Source organism: Anser anser (assembly GCF_964211835.1).
Source record: "Anser anser genome assembly, chromosome: 7".
Classification (NCBI taxonomy): Eukaryota; Metazoa; Chordata; class Aves; order Anseriformes; family Anatidae; genus Anser; species Anser anser.
In genome coordinates, this window is record NC_139727.1 from 24,610,482 (window position 1) to 24,623,853 (window position 13,372).

The 13,372-nt window shown below is 40.7% G+C and overlaps 1 protein-coding gene across 11 annotated transcripts in view; it reads right to left on the minus strand.

Annotated features, from left to right (window-relative positions):
* The window catches only part of PLCE1 (phospholipase C epsilon 1), a 160,628-nt gene extending 148,559 nt beyond the window's left edge, over positions 1-12,069 (minus strand). For 4 of the 11 annotated variants that reach the window (XR_014586530.1, XM_083843207.1, XM_083843212.1 and 1 more), the window contains exon 1: positions 10,009-10,370. The gene's annotated coding sequence lies outside the window, so the exon portion shown is untranslated. Of the gene's footprint in view, positions 1-10,008; positions 10,373-10,484 lie in introns of those variants that run through there. The other 7 variants (XM_083843206.1, XM_083843208.1, XM_083843204.1 and 4 more) reach the window with 4 other exon arrangements.
* Between the last annotated feature and the right edge of the window lie 1,303 nt (positions 12,070-13,372).

The following is a 13,372-nucleotide window of genomic DNA, read 5'->3' on the forward strand; positions in this document are numbered from 1 at the left end:
TATACTCTTTACTTGTAATTTCCTTTTTTCTTAATGTTCTTACTTTCTTTTATATGGTCACATATCATTTAATGGATTGTCAGATTATCTGAATAGTGAAAGTTTTAAAGCTATGTATGGGAGAAGACCAGACATTGAAATTGCCTACACCCAAACCCACCATAGTAGGGTACTAGATGATGACATCTGAGTTCTTTTAATTATACATTCATGTGTACATTACATACTAAAAAATGAAGTAAAATTTAGTATAAAGAGTAACAGAGTAAAGCAACATGCATAAAAACCATAATATTAGTGTAGAGAGGATTTTTGTTGATATGTTATGACTAACTAGAGAGGAAAAAGCACTGTCAAACCAGTAGTCAGAGGAGAAAGCACAGACTGAGCTCCACAAGTTTCCTGTACGTGACAGCTGTTTTCCTGGGGGCTTTGGGCCACATCTCGCAAGCAGGAGACTGACAAATTCTACCAAGATTAGGTCAGGGACTCAGTGCGTGCAAATCCATACGAAGAAAGATCAGAGCTTCCCTTTTTCTTTGACAGAGGAAGGGCCCCAGCTTTCTTGCTTTTCTGGCAAGAAGAGGGAACATGGCCAACTTTCTTTGCATTTGCTGGCCAAGAGCTGAGACAGTCTCTGTCTCAATTCAAACTTCAAAACCTTTATTGGGATGCATATGGTTGCTAACAGAATAGAGCTTTACTGTAAGCAAGATGGGTTATGTGGGAAAAACATGAAACTATCAGGAAGTGGGCTATCAGGTTTTTGACTCAATGAAATTAATAATTTAAGTGCACATGAAATGTTTTTAAAAAACAGTAAATGTAAATTCAAGCAAGGAGAGTAAGGAAGGGTTTGGGTTTCATTTATTTATTTATTATTTTGGCGTTTATTTATTTATTTATTTTCTTTGGGGGCTTTCTGGTATCCACAATACTGTCCTTAGAGCTCGGGAAAACAGAAAAGCTGATAAAAGACTGAAAATAGCATTATAATTATATATATTATATATAATTATATATTATATAATTATTATTTTATATATATATATATATACACACAAAAGAATAGTAATCAGAGCATCATGTCAAGTCAGAGGAAGGCACACGAGTTTAAAGCAGAGAATGACTCACGTACAGATTAGAAACTTTATTGGCTGTCATAGTTCAAAAGCTGTTATACCAAACAATTTTGCCTTGCACACACCTTCCTCAAGGTATTTTTACAGCTCTCCCCCAACTCATAAATCAAACCCAAGCACCTTTCTGTAAAGCACTCAATTGAGATGAAGTCCAGGGGCGCATAGCTGTTACATAGGATAATCCTGTGCTGCACCATTATAACTACCATACATTATCTTTTGTCCTCAGAATTTTGGGCCTCAAGAACAGCCTTTATGAACCTACGCAACTTGGAATAACTGCCTGTTAAGGATAAAAAAAAATTAATTAGCAACTTGCACAGCAGAATAAATAGTATGTGGGACAAAACGAGTGGATGACACAAACATGGAGGAAGCTTTTGGCTAAGTGGAGAATGCCATTTTCAAATTGTAAGGGAACACACGAACTTTACTCTTCTGGAGGGGTGGCTGCAAAGACACTCTGAAAATCCACTGCTGTCTACACCCCACCACCACCATTCTTATGCCTGTCAGGTAACAAAACGCCAAACAGATGTTATGATCTGGATCCTGAAAAAGAATTCAGGCAGCCATAGTAGTCCATTACTATATGGCCATTTGAAAGATGTTATTGCATATTTTAATGCTGACCTGTTTTATAGCCTGCTGTCTAGAGAACTGTTTATTTCTGCAAACCACTACTGAACCTGGCTTGCAAGTCTGGAACACAGTTCAAATAGTGTGGAGAATTAAATTTCTAAATAGGCTCCAGAGTACTGCTAATTCTTGCAGTCATGTACTCAGTTTTGTAAAATGCACTGTTTTTTCTAGAAGCCACTAGTTGTACTTTTATATAATTACTCATACTATTACTTTTAAAAATAGAATATTTAGTTATAAAATCAATAGGAAAATGGGAACACATGGGAAAACACAGTTTTCATAATAAAATCAGTTTGTTGATATACCCCTAGAATGGACTTGATTAGAGTGACTAAAAATTTGTGAAAATTAATTTCAAATGTAAATATGATTCATTTATTAATATCACAAATTACCTATTATTTTTCTGATTCTACCAAAGAAATCTAAAATTTTAGTATTTTCTTATCTTGGAAAAGGGGAAAGGTCCATTTACAGCCTAAATTCTTGCTGATTTCCAAGAAATTCCTATTGTTTCATATAAGTAAATCTTAAAAAAAATAATATTTCATATTTTCTGCATCAACCTCAGTTGATTATACCTCCTGTTACACAGTTTTAAGACATAAGGCAGTTACAGAATTTGCTGCACAAGCATAATCACAACAAGCAAAACACTTACCAAAAAAAGTTCATAATTGAATGACAGAAATTCAGTTACAAATAAAACACTACTATAGCTCAGAATTCATTGGAACAAGAAGAACCTCAGCAGACCGCTAGAAAAATAATGCATTTAATAATTTTAAAGATTCATAAGTCCCTCTTACCCATACTGACATTTTAAAAGATAAATATTCTGTCTCCATAACAAATCCAAAATGTTTCCATAACTATATATAAGCAGTATCAAGTTTAATCTGCACAACTACATTGGTAGCTGGCAATATTTGCTCAACACAAACAGGAAAGAACATTAATAAATGGACACTGCTGCTATATAGCAAAACTGACCACTAAATCTCAATTTTTAATGAACGCGACATTCTGGTACCTGGGTACTATGGACATACTTAACTTACATCTGATTTCAGGAAAGTTAGATGTGAACAGAAAAAATTGAGTCATGCACTTTGGGATTCAACTGTATTCCCAAACAAGTTTAAACTCTAGATCTTCATCTACAAATGTTTTCTGGATAAGTACTAAGAAGGAAGTTTGGCTCAAGTAAAAAGCCCCTTCTCCTTCATTTTTTGTGTCCTTTTTTTTTTTAAATTAAAAAAGAACATTTTTGTTTCAGACTGCAAGTTGTTCCAACCCTGTAGTTGAATCTTATAACACTCTCTGAAATCTGTTTTAACAGGAGACCAAAAGGGGATGGGATAGCAAAAACCGTTTTTACATACATTGTATTTCAGCCAACACAGAATAAGTAACACAATAAAAAGAACAGCATCCTATGTTACACAGGTTTGGGCTAAACTAGCATAATTTTCAATAGAGACAAGAAGAAACTATCCAGAAATACCTTGACAGACACAGCACAGACCCAAGGTTTACTCTTGCTTAAAAAAAAATCTGAAAAGTCATAATGATGACTTCATATAAAGTCAGGAACCCTTTCAACATTTCAGATACAAGGCAACACTATACATGCAGCTGGCATCTTTAAATATGATTAATTAGTTGAATGGTAACATCTTAATGCTAACTGTTCTATAATTTTGACTGAAACTAAGGCATATCCCATGAACTACATACCCAAAATACAGGAAGGATTGTGGGTTTCTATGACATGGTATAGCAGATCCCGTATTTACAAAGTTATGGGAGGCAAAGCGCTTTTAGGTATGAGCGAGGAGCACACACAAAGCAGATTCAATGCTTAGGAAAGAAAAAGATGTCTACTTTTTCCTTCACAGTAAGATACGATAATTCTGCTTTTTCAGAAACACTGCAGACTTTCTGCAACACAGGGGAAAGGCATGACTGAGCTGCTTGGCTGGATACTGGCTCCCTGAAAGGTCTCGTGCAGGGAGCGGGAACAGCGCTGTCAAGCGACATGCTTGTTGGATGAGTAGACTTCGCAGTGTGTAAACACACAGACAACCTTCTACTAGATTTGACTCTTTCTCAAGAAGCTGGGCCCAGCTTCTGCAGGTGTCCAGTCTGCAGGAATGCAAAGGTGTGCTCACTGAGGCAAGCATCCCTGATAGGCACGCAGAAACACACCCTGGAAACAGAGACATTCCTCACTTCCATTCACCGAAAGTCACGCTGCAGGAACTGACAGCATGCAACCGTTGAATTTTCTCTTGTGGAAAGCCATCTCTAACTCCACATAACACAGTCTGAGGTAACATCTGGCAATACACTAACACCACACTGCGGTTATGTCAAACCAAAAGTACCAAAGACAAAAGAATCGAAAGGTGTCACCCTCCTCCAGTATCAACCACGCCTGCTTAGCATCTGACTCTGGATAAAAGGACACAAGATTTGGCACTACGGAGATGAAGGTGAAGCTGGAAAGCAATGCAGAATGAGCAGAATTTGAAACTAGATGTATTACTGGTGTGCAGGGAGCACCACGCAGTACTTACTAGAAGTGCCCCCCAACAGCCTTATCTTACAAAAACAGATCATTCTGTAACAAAGAAAGGTAAAACAAAGCCAAACACACAGTCTTGGAAGTGAACCACTGAGTCTACATATTGCATATTGGTATCAAGACCATCCAAAGATTAGTGTATTTAATTTGGATGGTGTCACTTGCCAGAATTGTCTTTCAGTGGCAGACGATGACATGGTGATAGTTACTTTCCCAATTCATCCTAGGAAAATAAAACATACAAAGGAAAAGCCCTGTAATTGGCCTCACATACCTAAATTGCTCAGACTAATGATACCGGGAGTGTCTCTAAACAGGCAGCCATGGAGATTTTAGTTAAAGACATGTACGAAGCCATTCTTTTTTATAAAATGTTTGTGTGTATTTCATTTCTGTGTCTACTGAGCGAACACCACTACCGAAGTGGGATTTCTTGTTTATACTTCGCTAAATTAAAGCACAGAATAAGAGCAGATGTATATTCAAATCACTTATAACAGCAACATTTTGAGTGGTTATTAAGATTAAAATATTTCCAATATACACAGCTGTCTGTTTGATTTTATAGTTCCCATTTTTGCTGCCTCTTCCATAAATGCACAATTATTAAAAAAAAAAAAAAAAAGGAGGAGAAGAAGAAGAAAGAAAGAAAGAAAGAAAGAAAGAAAGAAAGAAAGAAAGAAAGAAAGAAAGAAAGAAAGAAAAGAAAAGGTGCAATCACAACAAATCAAAGGTAATTATGTAAGATTCCCCCCTTTTTGTATGCCCACTTTGTTCTCTGGGGAAACATGCAAACAACAGACCATTCACAAAAGTAACAGCTACACTGAAAAATGTCAAGGGCTCTAGAGGAGTCACGCTACGGAGTATTATTCATCTGAAAAATGCGAAGTATTGCAATATGAAAGACTTCAAGGAACATTATCTGCCTGGTACACTTTGACACCTTTGCCACTCAAGATGTTACAGAAAAGCAGCTCACAGCACAGCTAAAGCGTGAACACGAATTACAGAAACAAACAGGGAGACGGCCTCTCTTACAGTCTGGGATCTGGGCAGTTGCAGCCTTGGAGAGATATTCCTCTTTTTTCACCACTTCCCATAAGCCTGTTGAAATAAAATGGGTGCAGACAGACTGAGCAGAGACTTGAAGTTTTCACAAGAAATACCTGCAGTTAGATCCTTTTCCCATAGCTTTCAGAAGAAATAAAGCAGACCTTCACAGAACATCCAATATATTTGAAAAATATCAGAATTTTAGTTACTAAAAGTTAGTAGTAATACCAATTCTTAGAAATCTCTGCCCACTGACAACATAATCAGATTATAAATACATTTTAACATAAACTGAATAACTAACTATAATCTACATTTACACATTAGAAAAATGTGTTTGAAAAATGTTAAGGGTATGAAACGTTAAGAGTATGAAAACTACATAAAATTAGAACAAAAATAGAATATTGTCTTCAGAAGGCAATTCAGCCTGGATATTAAAACACTGGGTTTTGTTTTTCCTTTTCAATTTGGTAGGTAGCTGTAATTCAAAACAATCATAGCAATCCTGAGGGAATTTAAAAGGAGGCATTCACATCAAGGAAGTTCTACAAGAGGAAATCTACAGGTTGTTCTTTAATGCGAGTTGCTGGTAGTGGACAAAGCAGTAGCTCCTCTGCTACATGACCCTTTTTTATCTTGCTGAATTCCAGAGGGAAACCAAATGCCATTAATACTGCTGAAAGATCCTTGCGCTGCTACATGAAGAATTTCACCTAATCCAAGCAATAGAGTTTTGTATTTGGAATAAAGGAATGCATTATAAAAATGTTAGAACGAAGATGCAGTGTAACGAAAACCTCAAATACCAGAGATCGCTGCAGCAGCATTCTTGCTGTGTGCTGTAGCACAGATGCAGAAAAATACTGTGGGAGGAGAGGTCTCACATCAGCGCATTGTCTGAAACAACAGACAGCAAGGTCCTACGACACAAGGCAAGGTCAATGCAACTGGAGAGTCATCTGTTTAAGAAAACATACTATTATTAGATGCAAGTTATGCAGCACTTGTGCATACTAATGGAATAAAACCATTACCCCCAAAATAAATGTTTTTAAATGGTAGCTTTGCCTTTGCGCTCAATGTTTGCATTTTTTCTGTCTTATTTAAAAGATTTCAGTATGAACAACAAGAAAAAAGAAATATTCAGGTATTTTCAATATTCTTTTTTTACTTATGAAGTGGTACAGCATTTGTAAAATCTAATAATATTCAATTTGTTTAAATGAGCTGCTCCATTGAAAATGTTATACCAAATTAAGTATTAATTAGTGGTAGCAACGTAGAACAAAAAGTATCCAAGAGTTGACAGCCTACTTAAACTATTAAGACATGCCTCAAACTACTATGAATGAAATGTTACAGTAAATATATTGGCCTACAGAATATACTTCCTTGCACAAGACTGAAGCCTGTATCGTCACCGTACTCAGAAGTTATGCTGGGAAGAATTTCAGATGTCAAGAGCACAGAAGGCGGCTCTCTGTCATGTCACATATTTCACAAGGTTTGGGTCTCTGCTACTTCAAACTGTTCACTGAAAGAGACAGGATTACCTGAGGCTCCATTACCGGCAGTTTGTAAATTCAAGAAATGTAGTGGGATCTGAAAGAAGGATACATCTGGTGGAAAGAACTTAAAGTTGAGCTCAGTACTTCTAGCTCTGACAGTTCACCCATTTTCGGTAACTGATGGCAAGCACGTGTAGCATTTGTTTCAACATGTTGGATGATTTATGAATGACTGGGCATTGAAGAAGGGAGTACCATAGATGGCCTAGCTTAAAACCAGTGACATTAGTTAAGTCTTGCACAAAAATGTCAGCATGCCACTCTGTCCCACGGAGAGTGGTCTGATATACATGAGACCACCAAGGGACAGATTTTCATCCCACAGTGATGTATCTAAAAAATTAACTCCACTGTTTCAAGTAAGAACAAAATCCTGTACCTCAAGAATGGGGGCGGGGTGTGAATATATTAGAGCTCCCGATATAGGAAATGCAAGGGAAATGCCACTGCCACCACTTTATCCTCAACTCTTAAACACAAATCCCATTTTTTTTTTGTATTTTCCGTAAATTGAGGAAGCTTTGCTCAAGAAAATCTAAGAGCGAAATATGACCAATATTTGGCAGAACCACAACTATGGAAACCCCACCCACAAGCAGATACACGTGTAGGTCCGCCAAGACAAATAGAGCAGAAGGCAGAGTAAGCGGCACAGCTCTCATTTAATACGGACTCAGCCACAAAGGCCCTCAAGTACACGTGCAGCAACCTCTTCTAAAGGCAAGTAAAGGCAGCTCGAGAAGGGGCCAAATTAACCTAAGGAAAAACATGGATTTCACGTTAGCATGCTAACTTTCTATAACAAAGCCGTGATGACCAGCGTTCTTTAAAAATTAATCAGACTGCCCACGAAAGGTACCAACACAACCTGATAGCCCTCGCTGAAATGAAACCACCAATGGCTACAGTGTGAACAGGTGAGACACTAAGTCTGTCCCTGTTGGAGCCGCATGATTCACTCCAGCGTTTGGGTTACTGGAATTTTCAAAAAGTACATGGGAAAAAGGGAAAAAAAAAAAAAATAGATGTGAATTATTGTTAATAATACTATTGTCACTTATAAAGTCCAGGGCTCCCAGTCATGAACCAGTATCCATTTTGTGGTTGGTGCCATACAAACAGAAAACAAAATGACAATCCTTCTTCCAAATTGCTGTCTTTAAGATTTTCTTCTTTTAAACCACCAAAGAACCACTACATGCAGGTAAATTAAGCTGATTTAAACTATTTTTAAGCAATCTTTAATGAAAAATCCCTATGCAAACCATGGACATGGATTAATTACTTTTTGCCTCCTTTATAACTCAAGTCTTCCTTTAACTAATTATTGTTTCAAATCCAAGAACTATTGCTAAATTACAACTGTTCTTCTCCAAAAAAGTCGCTACCTTGAGCTAAATATTTCCAGTCATCAAATATCTACCACAGTCCTTCATGAACAGCTACACAGTGTCTTCTCCATAAATGTCTTGCTTCCATTCTGGATTTTGGTGCAAGTTTTATTCACTGGATCTTAATATTCACATTTCTCTTAAATAAAATTGTCCCTTTACACATACACACACACACACAAAAAAAAAACTTTCTTCTGCAGGTACTTAAAAACAGTGGTCAAATTGTTTCACAACATTATTTTGCTTAACTTTTACTATAGAGAATTTATTTTCCTCATTTCATAAGTTTCCTAAACCTTAAGTTATCTCATCAACTCTTTCACGAACTTGTTCTATGATTTCCAGCAGACAAAGTTTTCAGAAACTTTTCATTCTGTAGTATGGCTTTCAAGTTTCTCAAACAAAGTGAGACTTTTATTTTTTTCCCTTTATTAAACTATCAGAACCCTGGCTTGAACAGTACACTTTTATTGGGTAAGTTAAATCACATGAAATCATCATGAATTGAGAGGCCAGGAGCTGCACCCTCCGGTCTGTGGTCACAAAGAGTCTTAAGAACAAACTTATAGCATGGGCGAAAACAGGAATGAGCTCTCTTCGACGTACTACATTAATACCTCAAAATGGCAGAACATGAATAGACTCTATACAACTAAGAGATTTCAGTAAACCTTTACTAACTTATGTACAGAGAGGACATAGTCTTTTATGACTTGGGAATTTCTCTCTGTAGTGTTTCACTGGCCATACAAAACACCAAGCACTTCTTAGCACGCTGAACGTTGCATCTGGTTCTGCTTTCACCTTGTTTGATTGCTCCCAGATTTGTTTAGGCGTTTTTCATTTTGTTTTCGTAACAATCACAGACACAGGTTGTTTGCCTTTGACTTTTCACAGGATGAGGTATCAGGGATCAGAGGGGATTATCTGTAGTTGGAAACACATGACTTCTTAAACCACACAGCGATCGCTGCCCCGCAACAGTTGCTGAATGGCTCTTCCACAACCGGCGGGTTCTCCAACACCCTTTCAAACACGCAAGTGTATAACATGCGCGGGATTAAAATATTTAGCAAACTTTTGTTGCATAAATACAACAGCAAGCCTAATTCTACTCTTCACACAAGCTCCTTAACTGGGGAACACCAAGCGTTTGACTGATCTTTGAAGCACGGCTGATTTTTTACGCGTTCCCGTACCCTTCGAGCCCGCTCTCACAGCTCCTTCCCCAGAAACCCGGTTCAGAGCCGCCTCCCCGGGCTCCTCCCCACACCACCTATGCCGGTGGCATCCCAAGAGCGTGCGGCAGCGCCGATAAGCCCCGCACCCGCCTCCCCGGCCCCGATCCCACAAACACTTCACCCAAGGCACTTGTCCGAGTGTTTGCGGGCTCAGGGCCCCTGCAGCACCCCCGCGCTTCCATAGCGAAGAGCGGGAATAAAAGAGGAAAAAAAGCGGAAAGCCAGCGGGAACCGCAAGGGCTCGCAGGGCACGGGCAGCGCCCCCCGGGCGGCGGCTGAATGTGGGGGCTCCGCAGCCCCGCGGGGGGCGAGGAACATGGCCGAAAGGGAGCCCGACGGCCGCTCAAGCGGGGCGAGCAGGGCACGCACCTTTCAGCGTGCCCCCGGCATCTTCATCTTCTTTATCTCCTCCTCCTCCTCCTCCTCCCGGGGCCAGCGGCGGGCTCTGCGGGACGGGGCCGCCCCCGCAGCTCCACGGCCGCCGCTGCCCGTGGCGGCGGAGCGAGCCCAGCGCCTGCCTCGGCGGGACGGGGCCGGGGGCGGGGGCTGCGGGACGGCGGCGGAGGGAGGGAGGGAAGGGGGGAAGGAGGAGGGAGGGAGGTGCCCCGGGGCAGCGCCGCCGGCTGACTCAGCCGCGGGGCCGCCGGGGCGGGATCCCCGGGGAGCGCCCGCCCCGCGCCCCCAGCGGGTGTCCGGCAGCGGGCGGGGTGCGCTCCGCGGCCCCGGGGGCGGTGTTGCAGCCGGCCGTACCCACCGGGGGGTCCCGTTATCTACCCACCCCCCCCCCCCCAGCCCTGCGAGCAGCGGGGCGCTGAGGGGCAGACCGCGGGAGACCCGACACCTACCTCTCGCCTAAGCGCCCGGCGCCGGCCCCGAGCCCGTGGCTGAGCGGGAGCCGGCCCGGAGGCATCGCCTCACGCCCCCCCCCTCAGCGGCGGCCGGGGCCGGAGCGGGGGCTGGGCCGGGGGCGGGCTGGGCCGCGGCTGCCTCAGCGCATCGGAATGTCGGCGCGACCCCCGCCCGGCAGCAGCCCACGAGGTGCTCTCTTTGCTTCTTGTTATTTTCTTTTCTGTCTCTCGTCAGCACCCTGGTCGCTGCCCGGTGAGGAGCGCGGGCTGCGGGAGTGGAAACAACGGCTCAGCTGAGGAGCGGGTTCGGGACCGTGCGCTGCGCGCCCGTGCCAGCCATTATCTCCGGGAAGAAAGAGCGGAGCCTGTGGAAGGGGTGTGGGGGAAACCCTGCACAGCTTCCAGCCGCACGGTGGAAAAATACAGTTTCGGTGAAGTCAGCTGTGCATCTTTGCATGCGATCTTTTCCATGCAGGGTAAAACAAGAACAAAAACTCTCAAAAAGTTTCAGTTTGAAGGAAGCATTCCCTCTTTTATTTATTTTACTTTTTTTAAGAGGTGTAAGTTGGCCATAGATAACACGGTTTTATTTTGGACGTTTTTACACGAAGGGCACCAATTCTCATAACTAAGGTATGTGGAGATTGTGTCCTAGTACAGGGTTGTAAAACTTACAGTTAATTTACTTCATTCCCTTCCAATGCAAGGAGCTCGTCATGCTGTTTTCTAAGGGAAGAACAAATCTGAACACTGGAAAGGCGGATTTACTGCTATACGTTGTACTCCATAACTTCAGCAAACACTCTGCACCTCATTGTCATAACTGCTGTGTGAGGATAACACAACAGCTGAAGAAGTATGTCAAACAGCCAATGAAATTACCCACAGAAAGTCTACGGAAGTTATGTATTTTCAAAGACTTTATGTTGTTTCTCTTAATAAATCATGCCAGACACAGTGTGATTGTATTTAGTCGCCCAACACTGCCTGGAATTACACTTAGTCAATTTGGTTCTTGCAGTGGCCTACAGGTTCTGATTATCAGAATAAAGAGAGAAAATGTCCACCAAGGCAAAACACTTCAATCTTTTTAGCAGCAAAACATCAAAATCAGTTGCTGCTTAGGAGAAGAGACACGGACAATCTGAACTAAATCAGCTAATTAACTTGTAATATTAATCATTCTGTACTGTAGTACAGTACATATTGGATAAGATCTGTGTCCTTCAAAAAATTGCAGCCTTCCCCTTGCCTCCAGTGTGGCCCAGATTCCATTCACTGCATAGCAATGCTGTAACACAATAGTTTGCAAAAAGTAAAACTGGACTAGTCAATCCTTTCCAATACATGTTCTGTAGAATCTATATTTTTTCATGTATTCTTTCAGTATACTGAATTTTGACCCTGAATACAGTCCATTACTAATATGCTACTGTACTTTACATTTTTTAGTATCAGAGGCACAGTAACTACTTTATAACTAATCATGCAATGATGTATTTTCAGCACTACAACAGTGACAATGAATTATCCTCTAAACACACAGGCAACAGGAACCTTTCCATGAAAGCTTTTTCCAGTTTCTCCCTGCTTTTCCAGTTGTTTTAAAAGGGCAGGAAAGTTATTATCACATTATTCCAGTGGAAAAAATATATATATAAATTTTCCTTCACAATGTGTTCGCACTTTCTCTCAGCTTGCAATACTCCACCAATAAAAGGTATACTGTACTGAAAAGAAAGTGATACATTTTACAGAATGGAAAATTTGGAGAAGTCACCGTACCCTTGACTCAGGATTCTTTGATCATAATCAAAAGAATTAGGCGTCTGTGTAACTTCAAACACACAGCAGCGGGACAACTGAGCATGCCAGTTAAAAACTACTTAGTTTTTAATGTGATTTATTCCTTTGAATCCAAGTTAGAAGTTATACACAAATCATGAGAAAGATGAGTCTGCAGTCATTACACACCTGTAGCTGAAGCAAGCCATCTCCTTTCCATTCCAGCTGAAGTACGTGGTCCTCTGAGGTGCTGCAAGTAGATTTCCTTAGGAACACCCAGCTTTGCAGGAGTGAATTTTGAGCTGCGTGACCTCAGCACTACACATATGAAGCAACTATGTTTTTTGCTGAACCAGACTGGACTTGTGGAGCATGGTTTCTTTTTAACTTTCTTGACCAAGCAGAAAGTGCTTTAAGAATGCTTCAGTTCTCCTTTTTCTCTCACTGTACACGAGTTCCCCAGCTTTTCATGAGAACTAGCTGTTACTCATCACACTGTACCTTTCTCTATCTGGCTTGACAACACAGAAAGACAACAAATCCACTTCCGTTTGACCATGCTGCTAGATCCACCAGTGACAAAAAGCAACCACATACGCTCAAGGTGGAGATTCAGATACATTTTTTTATTAATCTAGGGTTCTACAGAATATTTATAGCTAGAGAAAAATACAGGACTTCCAGAAAATATTGATGTGTCTTTTAGCTCTTAACAAGTAACCCACCATGTTTTTGGAGTTTGAGTTAAAAAAATTAGTTCAACATCAAGTGATGCATAAATATTAAATTCTACACATCCCTGCAAGATGGTAAGTATTATTTGCATTACACAGAGGGGGGAACCAAAGCTGTGCAAGCTTACTCAGGCAATTTTCGCAGCATCCAGAAGAAAAAGCAGCTACAGTGCTAGGATCAGTGCTCAAGAATACCTGACTTGGTGTGTGTGTGTGTGTGTGTGCACATTCTGAACTCGACTTCACTTGCCTAAAACCTAATGTATAAAGGGGTATTTTGTCTTTAATCATGGTATTCTGTAACAATATTTTCAAACAATTTATTTAACAAATTACAAAAAACATGTAAAATATGTTTTTAATTTA